General features: G+C 43.5%; 1 long non-coding RNA gene across 1 annotated transcript in view; it reads right to left on the bottom strand.

Annotated features, from left to right (window-relative positions):
• Nucleotides 1–266: 266 nt before the first annotated feature.
• The window catches only part of LOC142072922 (uncharacterized), a 30183-nt gene continuing 13788 nt past the window's right edge, over nt 267–16661 (bottom strand). The window contains exons 2-3 of the long non-coding RNA XR_012669526.1: nt 5885–6000; nt 267–1419 (exon numbers count right to left, since the gene is read on the bottom strand). This is a non-coding gene — a long non-coding RNA (uncharacterized LOC142072922). The remainder of the gene's footprint in view (nt 1420–5884; nt 6001–16661) is intronic.

Raw genomic sequence — 16661 nt, 5'->3', positions numbered from 1 at the left:
TGAGTTACATGAATGCTTCCCCAACCACTCATGAATCAACAAAAGAGAGGCTCCAGCCAATTCCCCCCAGCTCACCAGCCTTACACCCAAGAACTGTACCTTCTTGCACTAGTCAGAAGCCTGACCAGTGTAAGTTCATTAAGGTCACCATTTCTACAAAGTGGACGTGCAGCAGCCTTTGAAACCTAAGCAGATTTCCCAAGCACTTCAACCAAAACACACAGTTTTAGGTAAAATATAAAACAGATGTATTAACTACAGCAAGATAGATTTTAAGTGATTATAAGTAGTGAGCACAGAGATCAAAGTGGGTTACCTAAGAAATAAAACAAATTTGCAGTTTTAGTTCTATAAACTAAACAGGATTTGAATCAAGCGGTGTCTCACCCTGATAGATGGTATAAACAGGTCACAGATCTTCAATACACAGGCTGGGACTCTCCTCCAGCCCAGGATCACCTCCCCAGTTCAAAATCTTTGCCTTCCAAACATGTTTCCAGGTGTTGAGTTGTGGGGGGAGTGAGGCCAAGGGATGATGTCACTTCCCCTCTTTTATGGTTTCTTCCAGCTTGCTAGAAAGATCTTTGCTTGTGACATGGGGGGTCCGCCCCCATTGGTCAAGCCTTCTCATCTGAGAAGTTTCCATTGTATACAGTTTCTGGGATAGTGGATTCTCTTTAATGGGCCATCAGCACATCTGGCTGCTCCACTGTTGGACCTGAAAGGCTGGTTGCGAGTGTTCCCAACCTCACAACTTATTTCAGTAACACACACATAGCAAAACTTCATAATTTTACATACAATGATAGCACTTACAATCCAACAGGATATTAATGTTCTACAGATCAAGACTTTTAAAATGATACCTGACAAGGCATACTTTGTACAACACATATCATAATTGTATGACAGTGGTGAATATGGGGGGTTCCAGGGTGTTGCTTTGAGGCACAGAGTGCCACACAGTTGTTGGGTTTAGTGTATGGGTGTTGGGTGGTGTTGGTACCCTGTGAAATAAAGGAGGTCAGACTAGATGATGTGGTGATCCCTTTTGGCCTTAAACTCTATGACTTGCCCAAGGAGTCAACAGCAGAGAATTATACCGGGGTCTCCTGAGTTCCAACCTAGCACCCTAAGCAAGCTGGGAACATTTAATCTCCACTCCTGGAACCTGGTACTGGGGGCTGTATGGGATGGGGAACTGCTAAAGCCCAGTGTCCCTAACTGGGTTCCTCATAGTTCCAACGATGCAGGACTGAGTAGTCCCCACTTTGCCTGCCCCTCTCCCCTGCTATTACCACACCCTGTTTGTAGTGGATGTGGCTGAACATTTTTAAATGAAAACAGTAAAAGGTCACTTTGTCATAACTACCTCAAGGCTTTCAGGGATCAGTGTTATGGCTACAGCACTGGGAACACCTGAGAAAGAGAGAGAGCATCTTGCAGTGACTATTCTTAGGGTGAAAAGCACAGAAGAACAGACTCCTAAATGACAATAAAAACAAACTCATATGATATAAATTATGGCCTTTCAACAAAGGAAGATCTCATGGTACCATAACGCCCCTTGGGGTTTAGAGACAAAGACCCCTTTCAAACCTTGTCCTGAGGAAGTGCTGGCTGTTCCAAGGGAGAGTGACAGGATGTGTGTGTCTGGAGCTCCAGACAAGAGGGCCTACAGTGAACAGACTCGCACGTACTGAAGCAGCCAAGAACCAGCCCAAAATCTGGGAGGGACAGAGTGGCTGTCCAGGGACACCCTGGGACATGAATCAGGAGGAGCACTGTGCCAGGGAGAAATTATCCAAAAAGGACAAACTAGAGCTGGACCCAGTATCACTGTCGCCCAGAGCTGTATGGGGCCATGAGTACTGGGGCTTGTAACCTTGGATTGGGAATAAGGAGTAGGTAGGTATCCCTCTGTAAATAAATATTTCCCTTTACTACGTTCATTGTACTAATCCAGTGTGTGGGTCTGTGTGTGTGTGTTTATGTGTTTACTCTGGGAGGTCTGGAACAGGTGCCCTGGGTGGAAGGGAGTTTCCCTGCTGCATTTCTGCATGCACCTTTTCTTGGCTGGAGCTGGCTGCAGAGTGAACTCCAGATTGGGCTATGATGGTGCTATAGTCACAGTACTTTTTAAATTATCAATAAAAAACATTCAGGAACCACTGTGAATACAGACATTAAAATAAGAATTTATTTTTTACGTGTTTTAAAAAAATCCTCATGAGCTCATTCTTCAAAAATTTGTGTTCAGATCAATCCAGATATTACTACTCCCATAAATACAGAGCTGGCTAAAAATTGTGTCAGATGCAGACTAAGGAGAGGCTGAAAAAACAGTAAGGACAAGTGATTGATGGAAGAGAACAGATACTGTTTATTTTAGTGAAATTACATTCAGGTTCAGACTTGTGACTTCATCAGTCAATCTGCGTTGCTGTGAATTTTTGAAAACATATTTGAACACACTAAAATTCTGCCCTGAACAAAATATTATAAATAATAATTGTTATTAAAGAGAACTTTCCATCTCTTCTTATTCAAAATAATTTTAAAAAACCACTGCTAGGCTAAGCATGCGACTACAAGCCAAATTCTGATCTCAGTCCAGTGTAAATTTGGAGTAAATGACTTCAGGGGAAATACTACAGACCTACTTTGTTGTAACTGATATCAGAACCTGGCTTATGGTTTAAACTCTTTGACAATGGTCTCTTTCCAGTAGATTGGCAGTTCCTGTAATCACAGAATCCAGCCATGCCTGGCAACCCTACCTTGGCTGATTTTTCCCCTTATATGTTCAGCCCATTATAAAAAGTTACTATATGCAAACAGACAATCTAGTTAATGCTTAGTCTAGTAGCCGAAGGAAGAATTTCCCATGTGTATTTTACTTTTAAAAACATCTGTCTGCCCTTGAATTAGTTTGTTCTTTGAACAGCAATCACTCTCTTATCTGGAGAATCTCTGACACACCCTTCATTTCTAACAGTGCATCCTGAATCCAGCAGAGATTTCTTAATGTATAGAATAGATGCTAATTTGTTTTTACCCATTTATTACATCTGGAGCATTCCTCAAGAGCCCGTGGACATTTCCCGTTTTGCTGAGTCAAAGTAATAGCAGGGAGTTGCAAAAGCAATGCAAGTAATCTGAGCTGTTCTGAGGCAAGAGTGAAGGCCTGTCAGCGGTAAGCAAGAGCTTCCTCCCTCCTTGTTCAAGTGTGAATTTTGACCTCTCTGCTGTTGCCAGCTCCTTTTGGGGGCAGGGTGAAGGTGGAAAGAGTGAGAGGTGACTTAAGTACATAAGAATGGCCATACGGGACAGACCATTGGTCTGTCTAGCCCAGAATCCTGTCTTCTGACAATGGTCGGAGCCAGATGCTTCAGAGGGAATGAAAAGAACAGGGCTATTATCGAGTCAGTCATCCCCTATCATCCAGTCCTAGCTTTTGGCAGTCAGAGATTTAAGGACACGCGAAGCATAGGGTTGACTCCCTGAACATCTTGGCTCATAGCTATTAATCTGTCCTCAATGATCTTATCTAATTATTTTTTGAACCCAGTTATACTTTTGGCCTTCACAACAACCCCTGGAAATGGGTTCCACAGGTTGACTGTGCATTGTGTGAAGAAGTATTTCCTTGTTTTTGTTTTAAGCCTGCTGCCTATTCATTCCAGTGGCTGACTTCTGGTTCGTGTGTTATGTGAAGGGATAAATAACACTTCCTTATTCACTTTCTCCCACCATTTGTGGTTTTATAGACTTCTACCATATCCATCCTTAGTCGTCTCTTTTCTAAGACACATAGTCCCATCTTTTTAATTTCTCCTCATATGGAAGCTGTTTCATACCCCTAATCATTTTTGTTGCCCACCTCTGTACTTTTTTCAATTCTAAAAAATCTTTTTTGAGATTGGGCAATCAGAACTGCATGCAGTATTCAAGGTGTGGGCCTACCATGGATTTATAAAGTGGCATTATGATATTTTCTGTCTTATTATCTATCTCTTTCCTAATGGTTCCTAACATTCTGTTAGCCTTTTTGACTGCCACTGCACATTGAGCAGAGAAATATCAATAATGACTCTAAGACCTCTATTTGGTGGTTGGTGGTGGTGATAGCTAATTTAGAACCCATTGTTTTGCATGTGTAGTTGGGATTATGTTTTCCAATGTGCATTACTTTGAAATTATCAGCATTGAATTTCATCTGCCATTTTGATGCCCAGTCACCCAGTTTTGGGAAATACCTTTGTAACTCTTTGTAATCAGCCTTGGACTTAACTTTCATGACTAATTTTGTATCGTCTGCACACTTTGCCACCTCACTCTTTACCCCTTTTTCTACATAATTTATGAATGTGTTGAACAGCACTGGTCCCAGTATAGATCCTTGGGGACCCCTGCAATTTACCTCTCTCCATTTTGAAAACTAACCATTTATTCCTACCATTTGTTTCCTATCTTTACTGATCCATGAGAGGACCTTCCTTCTTATCCCATGACTGCGTACTTAAGGTGCCACAAGTACTCCTTTTCTACTTTCCTTTAGAGCCTTTGGTGTGGGATCTTGTGTGACTGTAGTAATGTAATACACATGATCGATATAAAGAGATTAAGAAATAGTTTATCATTGCAATATATTTACTGTTGAATTCAATTGTGAAAAATTGCTTGGTTTCATTTTCTGTTATATTTGTGTGAAATCTACATATTTTCTTCATTTTCCTAGAATTTAATTTTTTTTACCAGTTTTTAAAAATGCCATTAAAAAAATAACTACATAGTATAGAACAAACTTTACATTATATGACTTCTAGAATTGGTATCTGGGTAAACAAATGAAAACTACCACAAAATCCCAACAATGCTAATGAACTCTAAAGAAACTAGGATAAGCTTGCATAGGCAGAGTCTAGTACCAACCACAGCAAGGGCAAGGTTAGGAATGGATGTGGTGGGGATTCTCTTATTCAAGGTAAAATTGGCACCTAATGGGAACAAGGAACCATTTTAAATACTCAAGAAATTGCTGTCAAGACTGACAGACTTAAACTTTTGCCTAGGGTGGGATTTTCAAAAGTGCTTAGCGTTGGCCTAACTCTGTTGAAAGGAGTTTTCCTGCTGGCTTCAGCGGGAACTGAATGCTTTTGAAAATCCCACCCTAAAATCACCATTGTTTATACTATCCCTCATGCCTAGACTAAAGATTCCAAGATGGATAATATTCAAGTTACTTTGTTGGGATACCCTACAGTAATAATCAGAACACAATGAAGGTGTTTTTAGGACTGGTCTACACAAGCTTTTCAGACATTGTCTCATCTATAGATGGTTTTAATTTAGTTACAAATAAAACCCTGTGTGTGGGGCCAACCAGGTTGAAATTCTAGCTTAGAACATGGTTTTTGAACTCTGACAGAAGAAGTTTTATCTGGAACTGAGTTTAAACTATGGTGCTCATGAGACATATCATCTCTTCTCTCTACCTCTCTGGGCCAGTTTCAGCCTGACAGTGACACTCAAACGAGAATGTGTGTAGTGGAGGGACGAGGCCCAAGGAACCGTCCACAGACCATGTAAGGGCCAGGCAAATATGCAGCCTGTGGATTGAGTGGACTGCTCCCTCCCAAGTTTCCTGGGGCATCTGGTTCTCCAACAGAAGAGAGGGGAGGCAGACAATAGGAGAAGGTATACCTCCATCCACTCTATGCACTGGCCTGCAAAACTGTCCAACTACATGGAGTGGAGGGGTAGTAATCTGGACCCCATTAAGTGTTGTAGCAGTGGGCACACTGCATCTTAGTACCTGGGAATTCCAAAAGGCATTTTGCCTTCCTGAAGCAGAATGCTGCCAGATGCAGCTCCACCTCACCTAGAGAAGAACAGCTCCTCACTTCATCCAGCCCAGGACTGTGCGTACCAGATCCAATCAAGTCATGCTTGTGACTTGTCAGCAGACTGATACCGAAGGGATAAGAAGTCTTTTCTCTGAAACAACAGGAGGGAAGTATATTTCATTATCTGCCTGCATTTAAGAATGGCAAAAAGCAGAGGAATAATATGACATGAGCACCTATGCAAACCATCCCTGGTGGGTCTAATTTTCTAATCTTCACAGCATCCCTTTATACAGGCTCAGACCTAAAAAACCCAGCCCAGCAGTAGGCCACAATGGTTCTTCAAGTAGCCACTGGCGTAAAAGCATGCACTGTACATTTAAGTAGAATCTTACCAAAATTTGCATTAATATAAAGCTTCCATTTTCACTCATTAAAAAAATGCACATACATTTTGATTCTGGCAGTGTGAAATTTTTTGCACACCTGTGTCCACAAGTTTCACATTCAATCTCTCTCCCTAGCTGCTTCTTTCTTATCTTCTATAACACAAGGCAGTCAGAGAGCTTTTGCCAGAAGAATAAAAGAAGAAATGTATTTTTCTTAAAGGAAGAGCCCAAAAGTAAAAACACAAACACCTCCTTTTCTCCTCCCCACCATTGAAAGAAACAGTAAAACTTTAATTATATGTTTTAGTAGTATAGGTCAGTATGTAGGTGAAAGTACATAGACCTGCTAGTACTGTAGAGTCAAACTATGAGCACAGTTAAGTACTAATTTCAACCTTAAGAAAAATGAGTGGTATAATTCTGATAGTTTTGCCATAAGGAGTGGAGGGTATGAAAAAACGGTAAAGATAGATTTCAATTTCTCCTTGAGCAAACTTCAGAAATTCTGTCTGATTTGAATCTGTGACTGACTCATACAAGGCAAAGCTGCAGCTCCTGTCCATATTGATATCATGAGTTTTGTATTCTAGTATGCGCAGGTCCAAGAAGGGAGAAAACTCCCTTCTTGAAAGTATCTGATTCATGAAGAAGAGCTCAGTGTAATCTCAAAAGCTTGTCTCTTTCACAACAGAAGTTGGTCCGGTAGAAGATGTTTCCTCACCCACTTTGTTTCATTGGACAGAGGTAATTCAGGCCAAATTCTCACCTCAGGTTTTTTGCATAGCTTCGAAAAATCCACTCATGCTATTCTACATGTGTGCAAATATCTAAAACCTTAGTGCCTTTTTGGCTTACATATTAAAGCTCTGAGAATTAGGGGTGAAACCAAATAAGTTGAATAGTATCAAGTTTAATGATTAATCACTGCTTAAAGTAACAAACTGACTGTTACTTGTTTATCTAATTCACACCATCTGCCTTTCTATTCTAATGTTACAGCATACTGCTTTAGTAAATAAATTAATTCCACAATCATGAGAAAACATACATGGAATTTGCTTTACTTCAAGACAGAATGTAACTTGGTAGGTGACCCAAATGAGTGAGCAGCAGAACTATGGGGAACTTCAGCAAAATTACTGGAAAGCTACCATATTCAGTGCAACAGTAATTAGGCAAGAGCTGGCAGGAGGTAATGGTTCTGCACTTTTAAATAAAACTTGATATTGATTAAAATGCCTTGGCTAGTGATTAACTTTCTTTGCCTAATATTCATTATTGTTCCAACAGCCTTGACATGAGAACTGGCAGAACTTTGAAAAAGCTCCCATAGAAACAGTGGAGAGTCCTAAAGCTAACTGCCACTTTTTGCACCTAAATCCCAGAATCTGGCTCCATTGGGGTACACAAATCCCTGCTCAACTGCCACCGAATCCTGTACACTCTTGGTGCCTAAGTTTGTGCAGTAAGAGTTGCTTAGGTGCCTATGTTTCTGCCTCTGGGCATGTGTGTTGCTGTCTTTTTCTAGGCATCTAGATGCCTGAGCCCCAGTGCGATACATGCACCTGGGGAAGACAGGCATTCCTTTAACTCACCTATGGGGCCTAGTCTGTTAGGTATGCTCTGAGATCAGGTTTACAAGCACCTCCCTCGTAACTTTTACCCAAGTTCTTAGGACACTTAGCTGGGATGTGGGAGAACCCCCGCTTCCCATTCAAGTCCTCCCTCAGTTTGAGGGGGAGGAGGAGTTTGAAAAGCGATCTGCATTCTCAGGAAAGTACATTAGCCACTGAACTATGGGATATTCTAATACGGGCCTTCCTCAGTCTTTTAGTTATTGCAGCCTTCAGATTTTGCAGTTCTGTCCAATATTCTCTTAACAGCTAGCAGGAGATGCTGTCATTATTTTGGGGATCTTGATACTCTAATCTAAAAAAAAAAAAGCTCACGTAGATGCACGAGGATGAGCCCTGGTCTACGCTATGAGTTTAGGTCAAATTTAGTAGCGGTGGATCAATTTAACCCTGCACCCATCCACACAACGAAGCCATTTACTTTGACTTAAAGGGCTCTTAAAATCTATTTCTGTACTCCTCCCCCAACGAGAGGATTAGCGCTGAAATCGACCTTGCCGGGTCAAATTTGGGGTTGTGTGGTTGCAATTTGACGATATTGGCCTCTGGGAGCTATCCCACAGTGCTCCATTGTGACTGCTCTGGACAGCGCTCTCAACTCAGATGCACTGGCCAGGTAGACAGGAAAAGGCCCGCAAACTTTTGAATCTCATTTCCTGTTTGGCCAGCGTGGCAAGCTGCTGGTGAGTGCAGATCTCATCAGCAGAGGTGACCACGATGGAGTCCCAGAATTGCAAAAGAGCTCCAGCATGGACCGAATGGGAGGTACGGGATCTGATCGCTGTATGGGGAGACAAAAAGACAAAATACCCAAACATTTGAAAAAATCTCCAAGGGCATGAAGGACAGAGGCTATAACAGAGACCCGCAGCAGTGCCGTGTGAAACTTAAGGAGCTCAGGCAAGCCTACCAAAAAACCAGAGAGGCAAACAGTCACTCGGAGTCAAAGCCCCAGACATGCTGCTTCTATGATGAGCTGCATGCCATTCTAGGGGGTGCAGCCACCACTACCCCACCTCATGCTTTGACTCCATCAATGGATTATGATGCAACAGGGATGCGCATTTTGGGGACGAGGAAGGTGAGGAGGAGGAGGTTGAAGATAGCGCACAGCAAGCAAGCAGAGAAACTGTTTTCCCCGAGAGCCAGGAACTGTTTCTCACCCTGGACCTGGAGCCAGTACCCCCTGAACCCACTTGAGGGCTCCCGGACCTGCCAGGTGGAGAAGGAACCTCTGGTGAGTGTACCTTTGTAAATATAATACATGGTTTAAAAGCAAGTGTGTTTAATGATTAATTTGCGGCCAGTACAGCTACTGGAAAAGTCTGTTAATGTGTCTGGGGATGGAGCAGAAATCCGCCAGGGACATCTCCATAAAGCTCTCCTGGATGTACTCCCAAAGCCTTTGCAAAAGGTTTCTGAGGAGGGCAGCCTTATTCCATCCTCCATGGTAGGAGACTTTACCACGCCAGGCCAGTAGCACGTAGTCTGGAGTCATTGCATAACAAAGCATGGCAGCATATGGTCCTGGTGTTTGCTGGCATTCAAGCAACATCCATTCTTTATCTCTCTGTGTTATTCTCAGGAGAGTGATATCATTTATGGTCACCTGGTTGAAATAGGGTAATTTTATTAAGGGGACATTCAGAGGTGCCCGTTCCTACTGGGCTGTTTGCCTGTGGCTGAACAGAAATCTTCCCCGCTGTTTGCCACATGGTGAGGGGAAGGGTGAAGGTGATCATTCCAGAGAATTGGGTGTGTGTGTGGGGGTTTAGTTGGGTTTGTGCTGCAGGTTAACCTGAAAACCGCAGCCCCTCCTTTTAATTGCCAACCCATTTTAAATGGCCAACCCAACGGGTGCTTGGTATGGGAAATGAGGGCGCGGCTGTTTGAAACCATTCCCACATGTTATGAAGGTTAAAGAAGCCAAAAGACTGTGGCTTACCATGGCTGCCTGCAAGCCAAATTCTGTTGCCCGCAGGCCCTGCATGTGTGATCTCTCACACCAAACCGGCAGACCTTCAATATAAGAGGCAAAATGTGACCTTGTACCAAATGCACATGTGCTATGTAATGTTAACAGCAAGGTTCACCCTGAAAGAGTCTACCCATTGTTCTCTAAAATGTGTCTTTTTAACTACTACTCTCCCTTTTTTTTTCCTCCCACAGCTGCAAATGTTTCAACGCTCACACTATCATCTCCTTCCCAGAGGCTAGCGAAGATTAGAAGGTGAAAAAAATGCACCAGCGATGAAATGTTTTCTGAGCTCATGCAGTCCTCCCACACTGAAAGAACCCAGCAGAATGGATGGAGGCAGACAATGGTAGAGTCCAGGAAAGCACAATATGAATGCGAGCACAGGTGGTGGGTTGAAGATAATAAGAGGCAGGTTGAAGATGATAAGTGGCGTCAGCTTGCTGACAGAAGGCAGGATGCAATGCTGAGGCTACTGGAGGATCAACCTGATATGCTCCGGCATATGCTTGAGGTGCAGGAAAGGCAGCATGAGCACACACTGCTGCTACAGCCCCTGTGTAACCAACCGCCCTCCTCCCCAAGTTCCATAGCCTCCTCACCCAGATGCCCAAGAACGCAGTGGGGGGGCCTCCGGGCACCCAATCACTCCACCCCAGAGCAACAGAAAGCTGGCATTCAATAAGTTTTAAAGTGCAAGTGTGGTCTTGTCCTTCCCTCCTCCTCCACCCCTCCCAGGTTACCTTGGTAGTCATCCCCCTATTTGTGTGATGAATGAATAAAGAATGCATGAATGTGAAGCAACAATGACTTTATTGCCTCTGCAAGCGGTGATCGAAGGGAGGAGGGGAGGGTGGTTAGCTTACAGGGAAGTAGAGTGAACCAACGGGTGGGGGTTTTCATCAAGGAGAAACAAACAGAACTTTCACACCGTAGCCTGGCCAGTCATGAAACTGGTTTTCAAAGCTTCTCTGATGCGTACCATGCCCTCCTGTACTCTTCTAACCGCCCTGGTGTGTGGCTGCGTGTAATCAGCGGCCAGGTGATTTGCCTCAACCTCCCACCACGCCATAAACGTCTCCCCTTACTCTCACAGATATTGTGGACCACACAGCAAGCAGTAATAACAGTGGGAATACTGGTTTCGCTGAGGTCTAACCGAGTCAGTAAACTACGCCAGTGCGCTTTTAAATGTCCAAATGCACATCCTACCACCATTCTGCACTTGCTCAGCCTATAGTTGAACAGTTCCTGACTACAGTCCAGGGTTCCTATGTATGGCTTCATGAGCCATGGCATTAAGGGGTAGGCTGGGTCCCCAAGGATAACTATAGGCATTTCAACATCCCCAAAGGTTATTTTCTGGTCTTGGAGGACAGTCCCTGGCTCAGCTGTTGAAAGAGACCAGAGTTCCTGAAGATGCGAGAGTCATGTACCTTTCCCAGCCATCCCACACTGATGTTGGTGAAATGTCCCTTGTGATGCACCAGTGCTTGCAGCACCACTGAAAAGTTTCCCTTTCGGTTTATGTACTCGCTGCCTTGGTGCTCTGGTGCCAAGATAGGGATATGGGTTCTGTCTATCGCCCCACCACAGTTAGGGAATCCCATTGCAGCAAAGCCATCCACTATGACATGCACATTTCCCAGAGTCACTACCCTTGGTAGCTCAGTGATTGCATTGCTACTTGGATCACAGCAGCCCCCACAATAGATTTGCCCACTCCAAATTGATTACCGACTGACTGGTAGCTGTCTAGCCTTGCAACCTTCCACAGGGCTATCACCACTCGCTTGTGAACTGTGAGGGCTGCTCTCATCTTGGTATTCTGGCGCTTCAGAGCAGGGGAAAGCAAGTCACAACTTTCCATGAAAGTGCCCTTACTTATGCGAAAGTTTTGCAGCCATTGGGAATCGTCCAAGACCCGCAACACTATGCGGTCCCACCAGTCTGTGCTTGTTTCCTGGGCTCAGAATCAGCGTTCCATGGCATGAACCTGCCCCATTACCACCATGATGTCTCTTCTTTGAGAGAAGTCTGTGTCACTCTCCTCACCGCGCTGCCGTCACCTGCTTGCCCGCTTTTGCAGGTTTTGGTTCTGCAGATACTGCTGGATAATGTGTGTGGTGTTTAGAATGGTCATAACTGCCGTGGTGATCTGAGCGGGCTCCATGCTTTGGCGTCTGCAGGAGAGCAGAAGCGGCAGGTGGATGATGATGCTGATAGCAATATGGCGCCAGCACGAAACGATCGTTGGCCATTGCTTTCACAGAGGAAGGGGTCAGCTGGCAGCAGACAGTGCAGTATGACTGCTATCATTGTCTCCTGGGTGCTCGCGGTGCTGCTGGCTGCGAGAGCAGCCTGAGGCAGAATGGCCCCCTCAGGGATTGAACTCACAACCCTGGGTTTAGCAGGCCAATGCTCAAACTACTGAACTATCCCTCTGCCAATATTTCAGGGAGGACTGAATCTCCATTAGACAAAACTTAAAAAAGAGAAAGACCTGAGTCACTCCTGTTTATGTCCAGGCTCCCCTGACAGACCTCACTGAGATCTGCCAGGAGCATGCATGTCTGCCCAGCCACCGCGACCGACCTCACCGAGGCCAGTCAAGAGCACCCAGGAGATGACGAGGACGGCTACCAGTCGTAATGCACCATCTGCTGCCACAAGGCAATGAGCTCCTGCTGTGTAGCAATGCAGTCCCGCATCTGCCAGCACCCAGGAAACATACGGTGACGATGAACTGAGTGGGCTCCATGCTTGCCATGCTTGGTATGGCGTCTGCATGGGTAACCCAGGAAAAAAGGCGCAAAACAATTGTCTGCCGTTGCTTTCACGGGGGGGGGGGGACCTGACGACATGTACTCAGACCCACCTGCGACAATGTTTTTGCCCCATTAGGCATTGGGATTTCAACCCAGAATTCCAGTGGGAGGCGGAGACTTCAGGAACTGTGGGATAGCTACCCACAGTGCAGTGCACTGAAAATCAGTGCTAGCATCGGTACTGTGGACGCACTTCGCTGACTTAACGGTCTTAATGGTCTTAAGTGGGGGGGGGGGACACAATCGACTGTATAAAATTGATTTCTAAAAAATCGACTTCTATAAATTCGACCTAATTTTGTAGTGTAGACATAGCCTTAGTTTTAGAAATGTCTAATACTCAGTAATGCTGATGATATAACTCCCTGCACTGCTGTCTTATCAAGCTTTGTGATCTGAGGAAATAATTTAAAATAGATAGCAGGCATGTCAGTCAGAGCTCAGAAAGTCTTCTCTTCTCTTCTGTGTACCCCCGGTTTAGCAACGTTTTGGCATCTCTTCTTTGTACCCCCAGTTAAGGGACATTTTGACGTTTCTGATGGAGACAAGGAGCTTAATTCTGCCTTCAGTTACATTAGTATTAATCCAGATAATTGTACTGGAGTCAGTAGAGTTAATCTAGCTTTAAGAAGGTTTTAAAAAGGCTTAAGTGGGAGCTGAATTTGGCCCAAGGTCCGCAGAGTGAGGATCCTTAAAAATGTGGGGCTGTTTGTGAAACCAATAAAATAAAAAATAAAGTTCTGGATTTGAGAGGAACAGTGTTGTTGTGGGCCTAAGGGCTTGTCTATATGAGAAGGTAGCGTGCAGCAAACTGGGTATATGCCTAGAGCACTCCAGTGTGCTGCCCACTAACTAACTGTCTATGTGGTCCCTGCTGCCGCATAGTCCACGTGAAGCTTTCACTGTGCAGCAGTAGGGTCTACATGGACAGCTAGTGGGGCAGCCCACTGACGCGCTCTAGATTTACACCCCAGCTTGCCACGCATGAACTCATAGTATAGACTTGCCCTGAGACTCTGAGGCCTTGTCTACACGACAGTTCTTTCCCCTAAAATTTCTAACTATTGTTAACATACACTGGTGTAGCTTCACCAGTGCTAGTGTAGACAATACTCTGGTGGCCACTGATGTTTTTACCATCATGTAATCTAGACCTGAGTCTTGTCTACGCTTAAAAAGGTTTAGTGGTATAGCTATACATGTGGAGGTATACCAGCAAACCCACCAAGCAGAGAACCAACTCATACTGGCAAATGAGTTCTTTTGCCAGTATAGCCTAAACCCAGTTCCCCAAAAGGAGTAAGCAATACCGGCAAAAGGACTATATGGCTGGTATAACTATCTACACTAAGGCTTTTGCCAGCATAACTATGCCGGTTACCGGTGTGATTTTTTTTTTCCACACTCCTAACTGCCAGAGCTATGTCAGTAAAACTTTTTAGTGCTCTGAGCAAATTGAGATGGCACAGCAATAAAAACACTGAGAGTGCCAACAACTTGTTTTTCACTGGCATGCCCAGAGTTGTTATCACTGGCACAGCTGCATCAGTGTTAGCATTGGGGGGGGGACGGGGACATTTCAGGGTAAAAAGACTAGTGTAGACTAGACATGGTTAGAAACTGCCAAATGTTTTTCACAGGAAATTTCAAAAATGTTTTTCCAAAGCCTCCCATAAAATTACAGTATTCTGGATTTTCAATGAAAAACCAAAATCAAAATCTAGAAAATATTCAGTTTTAAAAAACGAAGTGAGCTGTAGCTCACGAAAGCTTATGCTCAAATAAATTGGTTAGTCTTTAAGGTGCCACAAGTACTCCTTTTCTTTTTGCGAATACAGACTAACACGGCTGTTACTCTGAAATCTGAAAAATCAATTTTTTTCCTGCCTTTCATTGAGAAACAGGAAAAATCTGAGTGAAACAAAAATGTGCTGTGAAAATTTTCATTAAAAAACGAAGTCTAGTTTCTGTAAACAAAAAAACAAACAAAAAGTTTTGATAGAAATTTTTCAATCAGCTCTAGTGTATACATGGCCTGATAGCTTGAAGAGACTTTTCTCTTTACGGTGATCTTCATTTGTCAGCTTGCACTACAGTGGCAATTGGAACAGTTCAGCATCAACAAAATAAATGTATATAGAATCCTCCATAAGAAAGTTGCAGGAAAGAGTGCAATTAACTACTACACTATTATTATTTAAAACAGCATAGATAGGCCTAAATCTGCTGCCACATACATCTGTGTAAACCAGCCATAACTCCATTGACGTTGATGTAGGCACATTGGTGTGAGAAGAGAATCAGATCCATAATTCTTCAGTCTGATTTTAAATCTCAAGAGGACTAGGCATTCCCAATAGCAACAGGAAATGAATTCTATAATGAGGCTAAAATCGTTACTGTAAATGCCAAAAAAAAAAAAAAAAAAAAAAAAAAAGCCCAAAGAAGGTATGCTGTGTTGAGGATCCCTTTATTAATTAATTTATTTTTAATGTTATTACTTCTTCCAGCTAAACTGTTAAGAAGAGCACAAGTATTCCCTGTGCCACTCCAAATAAATTTAGAACTGTCCTCAGCTCCCATAAAGTCAGCATGTGCAATCCTGAGGGAGGTGGAAATTCCCATAAAAGGATCATTCTAAATCCCCAGGATAAGTTTATTTGGCATGCTATTCAAGCAAAAGAAGCATTTCAATTGTTTTCCTTGACCTTTTAACCCACTCTTCTATCTAAACTGAGGTCAAAGGACAAGAATTAGCTTCTATTTTAACATCCCCTCCCCCTCCCTTCCACAACATTTTCTACTTCAAGCCCAGAACATACCAAACAGAAAAAGGAAAGAGTTTAACTGATGCAGTGAGAAACAGATGTCTGTACAGCGTACAATGAGAGGGCTGGGGGAGGGGAGAAAGAGGAAGTGGGAGAAAGGTGCCTTAAAGCTAGTATAATGACAGGTTTCAGAGTAGCAGCCGTGTTAGTCTGTATCTGCAAAAAGAAAAGGAGTACTTGTATTTTATATTATATTACTTATATTACTTGTATCACAAGTAAGTTGTAGCTCACGAAAACTTATGCTCAAATAAATTTGTTAGTCAATAAGGTGCCACAAGTCCTCCTTTTCTTAAACCTAGTATTTACTTAATTGATCATTAAGCCTGGAATAGAAAAGAAAAATCGAAGAAAATGTTCTTGTTGGCAAAGAAAGTAACAGGGATTAGAGTACTTTATGTAGTGATATTGATATAAAAGTATTTTTCTCTGCTATTTTCAAAAGGTCAAATCCTGCAATACACAGGGTGATTGTGTCTGTCTCTGTGCTGCTATATAAGAGGCGGGGGTGGGAAAGAGTGCAAGGGAGATTTCTCCAATCTTGCATTACTATATAGGGCCCAGACACAATCCCAGGCCTTGTTTACATTTTGAATTTGGCCCAGTTTCAGCCATCAACCTAGCTGCAAACCTGTAGTGAAGACAAGGAAAATCTACTTGAAACTGGGGTAAGCCCCACTAATACAAATCACAGCTTTCCTTCTCTACAGTAGGCTGATGGCTGAAATCAGGGCTAATTGCATGTACAGACAAGGCCGAAGTCTTTGCGTCTGACTGGGATGTAACCCCATGCATGTAACCCTGATCAGAGCTTAATCGATATGGTGGATAAAACGGAAGTGGAAGCCGCAGCAGCCTGGGGCCCATGTTGCCAACATTAAGCTGAGCTAGTGGGACATTTATGAAAATTTCCCAGCTGTAGACAGGACCAGAGCGTGCAAGGATTGCTCCAGGCCTGTGCTGATTACAGTGCAAGCTTTCCCAAAGGAGCCGGGAGAGAGTCAGGGCTACAGTACCAAAGTGGTGGTCACTCCTTCCCATGCTTTCCCAGAGTTCTTCAAGGCATTGTAAACATTACAGAAGGGTACAGAGTGCTTCTGACAGGTCCCATTGGGGAAGTGCATGTACTGATTCCCAATTCTAGAGGTTCTGCCTTAA

Source organism: Caretta caretta, chromosome 1 (genome assembly GCF_965140235.1).
Source record: "Caretta caretta isolate rCarCar2 chromosome 1, rCarCar1.hap1, whole genome shotgun sequence".
NCBI classification, from domain to species: Eukaryota; Metazoa; Chordata; order Testudines; family Cheloniidae; genus Caretta; species Caretta caretta.
Note: the sequence above shows the minus strand (reverse complement) of the source record. Positions and strands in the feature narration are given on the sequence as shown.